The sequence below is a fragment of the Haliaeetus albicilla genome, chromosome 14 (genome assembly GCF_947461875.1).
Source record: "Haliaeetus albicilla chromosome 14, bHalAlb1.1, whole genome shotgun sequence".
Classification (NCBI taxonomy): domain Eukaryota; kingdom Metazoa; phylum Chordata; class Aves; order Accipitriformes; family Accipitridae; genus Haliaeetus; species Haliaeetus albicilla.
Genome location: NC_091496.1, coordinates 32,606,394 through 32,618,635, shown reverse-complemented (window position 1 = coordinate 32,618,635; position 12,242 = coordinate 32,606,394). Strand labels below are relative to the sequence as shown.

Here is a 12,242-nt window from a genome sequence, read left to right as displayed (position 1 = left end):
TGAAGAGTTTGCAAGTCAGTTAGGTACCACAGTTGAGGAGAAGTAACTTCTCCTTATCACTGCAACTGTTTTCCAAACAAATATCTGACTGTGCTCTTAGGCGGTTTTCAAAGTAAATAGTGGCCTTTCAATTTTTTTTTTTTTTTTCTTTGGATTCCAGCTAAGGTTATTAATCTAAACACCCACCAAAAAAGGAACTTGTCAAAGTCTTCCAACTGCCAGATGCAGTTCATTTTCACACCTTTTGGCCAATTTCCATTTAGAAAATACGCTAGCTTTTTGAATGAAGATAAGTAAGTTTTGTATCTCAGTACGTTTTTTAGGAGAAAAAAAAGCTAAAATGTTGATATTCCTCAAAGCATGATTATCGTCTAGTATTGTGTGATTGTGTTAGAACTTGTTTTTTTACAGAGATGTGTGACCCTTTCCTCCCACATTTATCTATATTGTGGACACAAAACATACAACTGTATATAAGCAATTTCCCATTAGTAAAAAAGAAAGAAAAAAACAAACAAAAAAACCCCACAACCGAACACCACTACACTGTTTTATTCATAAGGACCAGTCCAAGGACAGCTCAAGCATATTCATGTCAGAGGAGCAGTAAAAAAAAAACAACAAACAAACAAAAAAACAAAACCAACATTCTCCACACAAATTAAACTATTCTCAGAAACACACTGATTTAACATGATACCTTTAATACAGTTCTCACATGTTTGATAGTATATTCTATAAAAATAGTTTAAGATGAGACCCACTTTTCAAATACTGGTTGGCAAATAAAAGAAAACCTTTTGGAAGAAACTCATTTTCAATAAAGATTAAGTCAAAAAGAGTGCAGCCCAAACCAAACTGGTGCTCAACATCTTAAGTGTGGAACCGGTGTGCACGTGGCATTTTTTCTGAGAGGGAGTTTGTTTCCTGCTTTGTATGTTTAGTTCTTTGGCAGTAAAATATCAGCACAAAACCCAGACTCTCAGAGTTCATGTTCCATAGCAAGTAAAACACTGCACTTGCTAAGAGAACTTCAAACAGAGTAAATTGCGGTTACTTTTTTTTCTGACTCTTTCCAAGGAAAAAGCTCAGGAAGAATTGCTGTCTCTGATTAGCCATATGACAGACAGATGGTATTGCACTTACGGATAACCCGTGCCTTTCAAGTGCTTGCAGCACGCTTGCTAGCACCTTCACAGAATGATTTCTGAAAAGTTTTTTCTCCCCAGAGCCATTATGTTTTGGGGGAAAGAGTTCAAAACTTTGGTTTTTTTCCTCCTACTGATTGCATGTCTATTTGTCCTATTTTATCACCTTTGAAGTGGTCAGACCAAGGATGTGTGAATGATCTTCCACAGGTAAGCAAACCTGGTAACTGTCAGTCTTCAGAGGACGCTGTGCAACACTGGCACGAGTGAAATCCTGACACTAATAGAGAATAGACACATCGCCTCATCTTCTGCACGGGAAGGCACCCAACGCTACAACTGAAGGAAACACACTACTTTTAATCAGTCTTCAAATTAATGGCAAATACTGCTATCTGCTGTTTCTCTCACACACCACAAAGAACTAACCCCGATGAAATTCTCTGACCCTTAGCCTATAAATATTAGCTCAACCTAAGTACATTTTTCTTCAAAACTTTCACAAAAGACGACTTGGAGGAAAATCAAAAGAGCCATCGTCGTCACTGCGTCTGGAGTCAGAAGTCACTTTGCTGTCACAACCACCTGAAAACTAAACACCTTCATACACGAGATGAACGTTTTCAATACTTTGTGACAAAAGACTCTTAAAAAAATAGAACTGACCTAAAATAGGGGAAGAGGGCGAAGGTGGAGCAGGAAGGCAGTTCTAACAACAGAAAACAAAGGAAACAGCTCAGCTCCTCTAATAATAATTGAGCAATTTTCCCTCAACAAGCCTTCTACCCCAGCTGCTAATTCTGAGCCTCCTGGTGCCTCCTGCTCAACTGTGCTGATAAACCTATTTGTATAGCTGCGACGTAAATTGCATCACTGAGATGATCCCTTTTAAAATTACTTCCCCGCAATTAATGTGATTCAGTGATTCAATTCTAAAACCACATGCATCAGCACAACTGAAAGAACTGTGAGCCACAGTCATGAAGTGGAAATAACTTCATAAACCAGTTTTTATCCGAAGCCAGTGCACGACTACCAACCCTCAGAGAGAAGTTACTATGCTTTGCAGAAGGGAGTAGAGATTATCAATTACAAGAATATCAATTACAGGAGATATTAGTTACAGCTTAATAGTACAATCAACTATTCGAAAAAATTGTGAAAGCACTCAAAGCTCTTTTTCAAGAGGATGGTGGCATGGTTTAACCCCAGCTGCAACTAAGCCCCCCACAGCCACTTGCTCACTCCCCCCGGGGTGGGATGGGGGAGAGAATTGGAAGAGTAAAAGCAAGAAACTCGTGGGCTGAGATAAAGACAGTTTAACAGGCCAAAACCAGCATACATGGCATATTAAAATCCATCTCCTCCACAAAAGAGAAAGAGGCTATTTCTGGAAAATAAGCCAAGAATGTGATGCTTGAGGAAGAAAGAGAACTGAAGAGAAGACTCCAAGCAAGCAAAAAAGCTCTCTGTTGGAGAAGAATACTAGAAGAATTTGTGACCTAACAAGGTTTGAAAATAACCCTATCTTTAAAATTCCAGCTGATACTGATTTTGACCTCAGGCCATGGAAGGCTCATCCATAAACATCTGGAACTAAAAACTGAAAATGATTCCATGTGTGGGGAAAAAAGAAATAATGTTTTAATACTGAAAAGGAAGAAAGGGAATGATACCAACAACATGATTATTCTGTCTGATATATATGTCAGGTAATCCTGAAAACAGCTAAAGCCATGGGGTGATCATTTACCAAGGCCCTAGCATACTTTTATTCTCTGACCTAAGCTATACCACCAGCAGAATGGAAAGAATGTATAACACTTTAGTAAGCAGATGAAGGAGAAGCAGAAACAGCTGTTCGATTCCCAAATACATAAATATATTTATATTTATATAGACACACACAATATATATAGCCTTGATTTTTCTGTGAATGAGAAGTATATAAACTGCATTCAAATTCTCTTAGAAGAGTTTTCCAAAATCAGCACACCTGGCACCTGTGAGGTCAGAGGACCACAAATATGCCTACTTTTATATTATTCTCACGGCATTTTAGCTCTTTTTATTCTTACATGACGACAGCACAGAAGCTCTGGCTGAGACCAACCCTTCACCATGCTAGTCTCTGTATAAGCACTTGGGCTTTGTCTAGATGCAAATCTAAAGGTGTGACGCACCTGCCACATGTTAGTGAACGCTCCTCATATTTAAGAAAACTAACCCAAAATTTGCACTTTGAACTGTTTAAATATAGCTAAAAGACATTTACTTCCAGATCTAGCTAGAGCAATGGAGATATTAGTCCCCCAGGTTGGAGGTGATCAAGCCCTGGAACTCAGCAGGCAGAACAAAACTTTTGAGAACTTCCTAATCTGCGTCTGTGCAAAGTTTTCACAGTTAACCCCAAAGCACCATCAACGGTGACTTAAATTACCATGTACGCTAACGTGAAAGAAATGAAGGACACCACACATTCTGTTCTTCCAGGCCAGCTCTGGGACGTTAACCTCTGATGGGGAAGAAAGAGGGGCAGAAGCAAGCATGTGGGGACTGCTCATGTCTTAGACTGCTATATCCCTCCTGCTATGATAATCTAAAAATGGTCTTGGCTTAAGCCAAAGAAAACATATCAAATGGCTCAGCCGACAGGTGGAAAGCACCTTCACCAAAACTTTGTTGTAAACCTGAACTCTGGGTGTGGATGAAATCACACCTAGTTAGGGAATATCTTGATGATGCGTCTACTACTCACTGACAAAGTTCGCGTCATTCCCTTTCTCTGCCTAGCACAGCCCCATGCTCTTCTCCAAAACTGTTCCAGAGCTGCCTGTGTATTTTGTGCAACAGAGCTGTTGGACAACATAAATAGTAATGAGAAAAAAAGCTAGAACTTAAGATGTCCTCCCCTGCAAGTGACTACAGTCTGCAGGAGAGTCAGAAACTTTGTCATCTTGGTCTTAAAAGTCTTGCACACCTGGCCAAAAAGCAGCTTCATTTCAACAGCAAGAGTAAACACAATATTCAAAGGCGATGAGGCCAGGAAAAACAGAGAAGGTAAAATGGAGATATTTGCAACACTTATTTCAACCCACACACACCAAGTTTTCCCAGCTTAGCTCTACAGTCCGTACAAAGAAAGGCTTTTTAACTTCTCAAGGCAATTCAGAACAGCTAAAACTACAGGTTCTGCTCTAAGCAGCCTTTGAAGAAGAGGGAAACAAGAGAGAAGTTCCCTGATAACTGGAAAGACCCTCAGGAAGACCAGCCCCACCAAGGTGCAAGTTAGCCTCTATATCTCCCACATCCACAGCGGGTAGAAAGTACAACTGAGTAGCAAATGGGAGATGCAAATTTCTCCTCTCCGTCTCAGAACTCAAGTGAATCTTCACCTCTCATTTCTGGGAGAATTGTTCTAATGAATGTGCTTTATTTTATATAAAGGTAGACAACATTAACTACCTTCTCCAGCTATGCTTTTGAATGAATATGACCTAGGCACTTTTTTTGAATGCTCTTGGCTTTATGCAGACGTAAAAGCCCCTTGAATAGGAATTATCAAGAGACTTGTGCATGCAAGGCTCGAGCAGCTTTATGCAAGAGATGGGCAAATTCATTTCAATGCAGAAGGTGGTACTTCTGCTCACAAACACAAGCAGGACCACCAGGCATGAGGAGGACCGCATCCATGAAGTGGATGTGATGATTTAGCAAGTGAAATTGATGCCCGTGATTTAATCTGTAATTTTCAATCCCTTGCTCTTTTTCGGCATAATCTTTCCTGCATTTTTGAGTATTCTTATCATTCCATACATTTACAGATTGATCTAACGCTCGCTCATCTCCACCAGGACTCCTTCACAGCAACATGACGTGACTCTAGGCTCTCTGAGCAGCTCTGCACCGTCACTGCTTGCGAGTCAGTGCTCCTCCTCAGATGCCTGTTCTGAGCTCCTCATCCAGAGGGCCAAAGACTCTCAAGACTCAGTTCACACGGGGCAAAGAGTTAGGGTTGTGGCTCAGAAGCCATGTTAAACAGCCTGCAACCCTTAGATATTAACTCACCGTTGAGAAGACCCAACATGCCCAGCAATCACAATCTTGTATCTGTGATTCATGCAAGTATTCATTTAATATGTTATCTTTCAGAAGACAGAAACTTTTCAGTTACTAAGGGCACATTCCCACAAGTATCAAATACCCCATGCAAGGAGGAAAGAAGCAACATGCTCACTGGTAGTTTGATTTCTGACAAAGGCAGAGCTTGAACTTGCAGAGCACAAGTTTGAAAGCCATACCGCATCCCTTCCAGACACCCCAGTAATGAAAAAGCAAACTGCATGAAATCTCTCTTGCTTCAGTGATGCCCCAGGGCTCCTCTACACCAGGCAGAGGTAACAGCTTTTGTTCCCCCAGCTAAACCACGATAGCTAGGTTGGTATAGCCCTCTGGTGGTATAAGCCAGCTTCTTATTTCCCCTCTTCAGCAGACCTAAAATAAGTCTGACAAAGCAATCTCCTCTTAACACAGCCACATCTATGCCAGGTTTTCCCCTGCATGGGTAGACAGACGATGAAGTATAATTTTTCTTGTACTCCTAACTAAGAGTAATACTAAAAGACTTTGTAATGTAGACCTAGCTCTAAGCTGATTGTATACGCAGTAAGATTTTGCATTATAATTGTGCATGTAAGCTCTAGCAAATTAGGAAACTACTATACATTGAATGACTTCAGTATTGCTGGTATCACAGTATTTTCTTTGCCAGAGACATCTTTTAGAAGGAATTATTACCTCTCCCCAAATCGCTTCTTTTTAATTTATTTACACACTATCTTGGATTTTTCTCAACCATGCAAATTAGACTGTACTGAAAGAGTGCAGAGAAATTTTCATTACTGCAGTGGTAATGTAATTGTACTGTTATGTTTATGAGTACAATATACAAATTTATAGCTCCACAGTGCAAAGAATGCTCAGAACTGTCATTAAACCACTTCGAGACAATTCTCATGATCAAGACATTTAAAATTGGTTTTCAACCAAGATGAACTATTTTTCGTGGCTACAAAAAGCTACATTAATGTACAACAAATTTAATACTCTGTTACAATAGTGGTATACAATTTTTAATTATAAAATATCAACAAGTCTATTCCCTTCTTAAAAATGCACTAACAATTTTGCCTTGAATCTGTGTAATAATTTCTGCACCCATTAATCAATGTGTTTACAGACCAATTAGATATTCATTGAAATGCAAATTGGGGGAAACAAGTTATTTAATCTACTATGTAATAATGAACAATTTCATGTTAATTTGCTACTTACTGAAGAGATGCAAAATATTAAAGTTATTTCCACTTAAATGCAATTCTGCCTCCTTTTCCAGCGCTTGGTTTTATAGATTTAATCAGCTTTCGGAACGTAAGCCCACCATTTTGGGCATTTAAATACCTGACTGAAAGGTCTGCTGGCAGTCCCTCACGTGGAATGGAATAGATGCTGATACAGCCATCCTTTTAAAAGAAGCGTGAATTCCAATTTGAACTCTGCTTTGCCCTCAAGGCCCGGGACCAGCAACGCGGGGGATGGCGTGTGAGCACAGCGTGGCAGGGACGGAGCCGGGAACTGCGGAGCTGGGGAGAAATCCCCTGGGAACAGCAGCTGAGACCACCCGGCTCTGAACTCCCCAGGATTTGGTCGCTGCTCCCTGCACCGGGCCACGGTGTTTCTGTTTCAGCCGGTCTACAGCATCGTGCTTCTAGGACACGGCATCTCCTGTCCGCGTTTTTTTTGTTCCTTTGATCAAACTAATTTGAAAGAGGAAGATGCAGTCTAAAACAGCACCGCTGCAAGGCTTCCCGCTTCATTTTGAAGTAGAATTCTAGTATGAAAAGAGAGGAAAAGTGCTCTGTAAAACTGGGGTGGGGTGTCTATGTCTGCAGTAACAAACTCCGCTGAGTTTACACGTATGTTTTTAAGGCTGAAAACCCTGAGGAGTTGGCTTGGGTCCCGAGACACAACTCTGGCCTTTTCCGTGCTGTGTAATACACTGGGAAGAAAACATGCAGGCTAAATTATTTACTTGCATGAAACCATTATCTCCAGTTTAAGCTCAAGGCATCATCTGGATACTCCTTTGCTTCATATCATGCCCTGGTGACACCCCTGCAATTACGGTGAAGTCACGGGGGTTTGCTCGGTGTGGAGCCCATCACGGCTCCGGAGAAGCCGGGGACCGGCCGGGGCGTGCGATGATGGCAGGAGCACCCGAACAAAGCTGCGCTGCCTCGTCCTCCGCAGGTCAGCCTCATCCTCCTAGGGCTTCTGTTGCTCCAGCTCTGCCCCTCAGCAATAATACTTCTAATCATCACCTCTGTAGAGAAGCAACATCCCTCCTCAACTCCTTTCTTCTTCCTCACACCATCCAAACAAAAATTTCCATGTTTTCGTGCATTTACTCAATGCTTATTAAAGCAATCTAAAGATGGAACGTTCAGCTGCTGTATGACACTGTTGAGCAGTGCCAGAAAATAATAAAAATAAAAAGCAATTAAAAAGACAAGTCCTCAACGATGGTAGTGAGTGTTTACAGCTCCAGCTACACAACAAGGACAACTCTGTAGAGCAAGGCTATACAGTTCTGAACATTCATTGCAAAAGCCAACCAAAGCGGTACCATTTAGAAAACTGTTCTTACGAACTAGCGAACTGTCTCAGCTCTCTCTTAAGTCAAAGTGAACAGGGAAAGCATCACATACCAAGTATTCACCACAGTGCATGATAAACCTGAAACTGCTATGACTCGTACTGCCTGGCAATTAAACTAATATCTGGAAAGTTCAGCAACAGAGTTTTGATTTATGAAAACTTAACATTTTCCAAATAGTTCCCCATTGCTTTAAAATTATTACAAACAAGTTTTCAATAAGAAGCAAGAAGTTTAAATATATTGCTAGGAAATCTGTATATTTACTTTCATCATTTTTAATACTACAGTGGAGGACTTTAAGCGAATGTTTAAATGAACAAGAATTGATACACAACAACAATGTACCTGACAATACACTTCATTTAATGTTATGTTTTGGCAAGAGCAAGTGCATTACTTCTTCAAGAAATGTCTTGCTCAGTCAAGCAGAAGTAGCTCCCATGTGGGAGAGCAAGGACTATTATGTTACATGGTTTTACTGGAGATAATTCTTTACTAAACCAATCAGACCACATAATAACAGCATTCTAACACCAACTACAGGCCCTTGGAGACCAGTTTGTGTGTGGCCTAGATTTCATAGGCTTCTTTACAACAGATGTGTTGGATGAGGGTAGTGTTACTTCATATATTAACTTGTGTGTTCCTTAGGTAAAACAGCAGTATTAGTTTAAGTTCCACCTCTTATATATTCTTATAAAAAAATGTGTGCCTTCTGCAAGCAGATGATAAATCTGAATTCAAATAATCTGTAGCAATTACAATTCATCGGTTTCTAAACCTCACTAGAAGTACTGATAATCTGTTAAAGATGTATCAATTACACCTTTTCAGCTCACCTATAAGAATACCCAGCTACATGTTTAAGAATGTCCAGCTACAAAAAACTGTGCAGCTAAGTCCAAAAATTGTCTGAAAGTGCAACAACTTATGTATCTATTAATTTCCCTTTGTTCTATAATGATCTTCAAGTCTAGAAACTGCATTTTCATAGGGCCATAAATGAAAACAAAATCATAAAAGGTCTCCTCTCTGACAGATGCTAAAAAAATCCCATTACTTGAAATGCACCAGTTCAGGATTAAACAGGAAATAATCAGCTTTATGCCAAAGGAAGGACCTCGCCCTGCAACTTTTTATTTATAAAATACTGAATTGATGGAAAGCTATTTCCTAAATCTGCTCCATGGTAAACTTATTGCTCCATCCAAAACAGGAAGGGTGAAGTTTATCTACAAAAGACTCTGTCTATGTTAATTCTCATGTTAAAAATGCTTTAATAGCATTCAGTTATGTCCACTGCCCATAAAGGAAAGCGATATTCATTTAAGCTTCATCAGAATAGGCTGTATATTAACAGCAACAATTATGTGACAAACCAATCTTCCTTGTCATAAAAACACATAAATATTTTTGTACGGAAAGTACAGTAGTTTAAAATCCACATATATGGACTGTGCTGCAGTCCAGATCAGCAATGATGCATGAGCTTTTACCAAAGAGTAACTTGTGGTGATTCAGTTTTGCCTCAATACAAGTCTTCACACTTTCAATTCCAACAAATATCCTCAGCTACAAATATTCTACAAATATTCAACACTCTGCATTAAGAGGGCTCATTTTTGTTAAGGGCAAGACAGAGTTTTATTCTGAGGTGTGGATCACCTATATTTTCTTCAATAGCACAATGTAAATGAGCAGCAAGAGAAGAAAACAAAAAAAATAAATCTTCCTTTTCCAATTGAGAGCAACTCCCAGCAGCCCAGTTGCACGATTAACTGGCAGCAGCATTGTTATTGTAAACTCAGAGCTAGTGGACCGATGAGTTTAAAGAACCAGCCCTTAAATGAGAAGGCTTTCTCACCATCACCGTCTAAAAAGCAACTTTTTTTTTTCATCTTCTTTAATGGTTAAAAAAGAATGCTAAAGCAGGTTTGGATATGCATGCCAGAGGCTAGGTTTTTTAATCACATGTGCAGCATAAAGAAAACACTACACAAAATAAGTCAAGTACTGTATGTAACGGACAACTCTTCAGAAAGGAAAAGCAACAGCTGCAAGAAGAAAAACAATTACTTAGATTACCAACATTTTATTACTTAGTTTATGTTAAACCTTAAGGTTTCTGAAAGTTTAGAATTACTTCACACATTATATTGGCCTCACAAATCAGTTTTATTAGTGCCTCAATAACGGATCAAATTTTTTTCATGTCCAAGTCATGATCCTGTCTCTACCCTCTAAATAGTCACTCTCATCATTTACATAAGCACTCATTTCAAATATAAAAATCAAATAAAGGAAAAATAAATTAAGGCCATGTTGTTGAAGACTTCTGTAAGCCTTCCCTAGCTTGTGGATGGATATCTTTTTCCATATGCAGCTGTGACGGCTGAAAAGACTATTCCCCCTTCCCAGCTGTCACCATCCCCACGCTAGAAACCATCACCCCACTTGTTTGTGTGGGCCAGTAATACACAGGACTACTCCCAAAATTCATTTTTAGGCAAAATCAGCCTGATTAGGTCACATGCTAGCACACCAGTTGGGTTGCAGGGAGGAACCACCTATTCTGGGTGAGAAGGTGATGGGCAGCTGTGGATGACATCTAAAGAGAACATTTATCTATAGCCTTACTAGTGTGTCCAGTATCTTTGAGCTCATCTGGGACCACTCCCAGAACTGGTACCTAACCCAGACAGACAAAGCACACAGGATTTGTGTTGAAATATTCGCATATCTTAGCACGTATCCTGAGTCAAATACAAAATACATAAAGAAACAGAACGTAAAGCTAGCGCAAAGGCTGGGGGTGGAACAGGTCAGAAAAGCTGTATGATGAAGCCTCATTTCTTATTGCAAATATATTCATTCCTTCTGTATTCTTAGCATTCAACACCCAAACTATCTCTCCTGAATCTGTTCCCACAATTCTAGCTATTTCCACTTCAGTTTGGAAGCAGAAATCCGATCCAAAAATTGGTAAAAATAGAAAGCATGTCTCTCCCCAAAGAGAAAGCCACAAGGAGTAGAGATTGTCTTTTATGGTTAGTAAATCACATGTCTTAGGGCAGTGATTACCAATTGTGGTTCCAAGGGAACGTAGTAGGAGTTCTGCATTTACTCAGTGGATACACCACTGACTGTATCCCACAGTACTTGGAATTAATTATTGGATAAGTTTGGGTTACAGCTGGTAAGTAATATTGAAGAATCACAGCGATTAGCTGGTTCAAAAAAGCTTGGGAATCACTGTTTTTTTCAATGTGAACTATTTTGCCATATGAAAAACAAGCCTATTTTGTATTTAAAAAGATCTTCTGAGACTAAGAACATTCGCTTTCTACTACCTCATTACAAGCCTTTACTAATGAGATAGTTAAGCAATGCTGCAGCGTTTCAGCACAAGAACTGTTACCTATCAAACTCATTAAAGGAATGTCTGCCCTGTTCAATCCAGTGTCACTGAACATTTCCCAGAAGTTGTCTGATGAGGTGAACTGACAGAGGACAGATTTGGAATGAACTGGGCAAGATATGTGAACGCACTCATGACTTTTTGAAGTGTTCGCTTGTCTTCGGATTCTGGCATCCACTGAAAAGCTTTGATTCTTTTCGAGTCTGGCTTCAGTCAGTCCTTATAAAAAGTATTACGACCAACAGAAGAAAACTAGGACCATCAAATACTGTTTTGTGTTGGGGTTTTTTGAGACAGAGTTTTTGAGAGCTTTACCTCTGTATTCTTCAGATAGCTCAGAGCAGCTTTCTGTGATCCCTGACATCTATAAATTGTGATAAGAGCACGATGCAACAAATCCACTAAGTCAAAAAATAACAGAGATATGTCTAGTACTCAAGAGACAGAATTTAGAAGCACAGAATCATTTAGGTTGGAAAAGACCTTTAATATCATCAAGTCCAACCGTAAACCTAACACTACCAAGTCCACCATTAAACCATGTCCCTAAGCACCACACCTACACATCTTTTAAATACCTCCAGGGATGGTGACTCAACCACTTCCCTGGGCAGCCTGTTCCAATGCCTGACAACCCTTTCGGTGAAGAAGTTCCTCCTAATATCCAACCTAAATCTCCCTTGCCTCAACTTGAGGCCATTTCCTCTCGTCCTATCTCCAGCCACCTGACAGAAGAGACCAGCACCCGCCTCACTACACCCTCCTTTCAGGCAGTTGTAGAGAGCGATCAGGTCTCCCCTCAGCCTCCTTTTCTCCAGACTAAACAGCCCCAGCTCCCTCAGCCGCTCCTCATAAGACTTGTGCTCCAGACCCTTCACCAGCTTGGTTGCCCTTCTCTGGACACGCTCCAGCACCTCAAGGTCTCTCCTGTAGTGAGGGGCCCAAAACCGAACACAGG

At 40.1% G+C, this 12,242-nt stretch overlaps 1 protein-coding gene across 5 annotated transcripts in view; it reads right to left on the bottom strand.

Annotated features, from left to right (window-relative positions):
• The window catches only part of PPHLN1 (periphilin 1), a 71,304-nt gene that overhangs the window by 1,200 nt on the left and 57,862 nt on the right, over positions 1-12,242 (bottom strand). The window lies entirely within an intron of this gene.